Here is a 1,537-nt window from a genome sequence, read left to right on the forward strand (position 1 = left end):
GAGAGGTAGACAGGCCAGGTATCCACCCTCCACACACTTTACCTGAGGAAGCCAAAGGCAGAGACCCAGACCGGGTCAATTAAAGGTGAGTAGAAAGCAGTGACAGATTTATGCACTTAAGGAAGAGGGCACCTTTGTCTGGGGGATGTTTCTGAATTTCACTTCACAGTCACCAAAGTCTTTGCCCAGGGGTGAATTTCAATCAACAAGGATAAATGACCTTCCATACCCCTGCTATGAGTAGGCTTTTAAGGAAACATCTGATTTTAATTAAAATGAGAAAATTTCAGTGAGTTGCTAAGAAACAAGACCCTATCTGTGGCCAGAGGAGCTCACGCCAACAACTTTTGGTGATAGGTGGGTTTCCTTGGAAACAATTCCTGGGCATTCTTAGGTAATAATGCTGAGCAAGAATAAAGTCTTCTTAATAGATGGAGATGAGGGCAGTAAAAAAGAATTGCTAAGTGAGCAAATTAGCCAGCTGTAAAGGTAAGATATGCCAATAAAGGACAATATTTAAATATAATAACCACTTCTCAATCTGTTCTCTGTTCTCTTTTATTCTGGTTTTTTTTTTTTTTCATCTCTAGACAAAAGTAGTCCCTGTTCATGGGGAAACAATTCAAACAGTAAAGGAAGAGAATGAAAGTAGAAAGCAGAGCTGTCCTCTTCCTCCTCCACCTCTGCGGGTCTCCCTCAGAATTAGCCACTACTAACTGCTTCTTAAGTGCCCTCTGAGATATTTTCTATATAGGCACAAGCATGGATAGGTGTATCTTTATTTTATGCAAATGAAAATTGCATATTCCTTTCATAGACTTACGATTTTTTTTCTTTTCCAAGATGTCTTAGAGATCTTTCCATGTCAGGATACAGAGAACTGCTTCCTTCTCCTGGACGCCTGCACTCCAGTCTGGACCACATGGGAAGACAAGTTATTTAACCCATTCTCTAATGTTGACTTATAGAGTTTTCATCGTTTGGCTATTACAAACAATGCTGCAATGAGCAGCCCTGTGCATATCTTTGCAGACTCATGTACATCTAGCTTTAGGGTAAATTCCTAAAAATAAAATAGTTCAGTCAAATTTTATTTTTGTCACTATTACCAAAGTTACCCTCCAAATACATCACATCAATTTATCCTCCCACCAAGAACATAGAAATTTTCCTATTTGGGGCCCCCACTCCCATTGCTAAGCAACACTGGATATCATGGAAACTGAAGGAGAAAATAATATCTTACCTTTTTACATTTTGCAATTTTTTATTTTGAATGATATTATGCATCTTTTCATACGTTTGTTGTCCACTTACATTTCTCCTCTATGGATTGCCTCTTGGTAGTCTTTTGCTCACTTTTCTATTGAGTATCTGTTTCTTGTTGATGCCTAAACACCTTTTGCTTCCTAAAGAAATTAGCCTTTTATGTTTCTGAATATTTGTTCGCCTTTTTTTCTTTGCACAAAGATGTCAGTTCCGCCAGCCCCATGGAGTTGTTCTAAGGCTCAGTTAAGACAATATATATGTGAGAGTG

General features: G+C 38.5%; 1 long non-coding RNA gene across 1 annotated transcript; it reads left to right on the top strand.

The window, feature by feature from the left end:
- The first annotated feature begins 408 nt into the window (after window positions 1-408).
- On the top strand, window positions 409-1,088 carry LOC139083942 (uncharacterized). Its single transcript, XR_011541105.1, has 2 exons — window positions 409-489; window positions 844-1,088. It is a non-coding gene; the product is annotated as an uncharacterized lncRNA (long non-coding RNA).
- The last annotated feature ends 449 nt before the right edge of the window (window positions 1,089-1,537 follow it).

The sequence above is a fragment of the Equus przewalskii genome, chromosome 6 (genome assembly GCF_037783145.1).
Source record: "Equus przewalskii isolate Varuska chromosome 6, EquPr2, whole genome shotgun sequence".
Classification (NCBI taxonomy): Eukaryota; Metazoa; Chordata; class Mammalia; order Perissodactyla; family Equidae; genus Equus; species Equus przewalskii.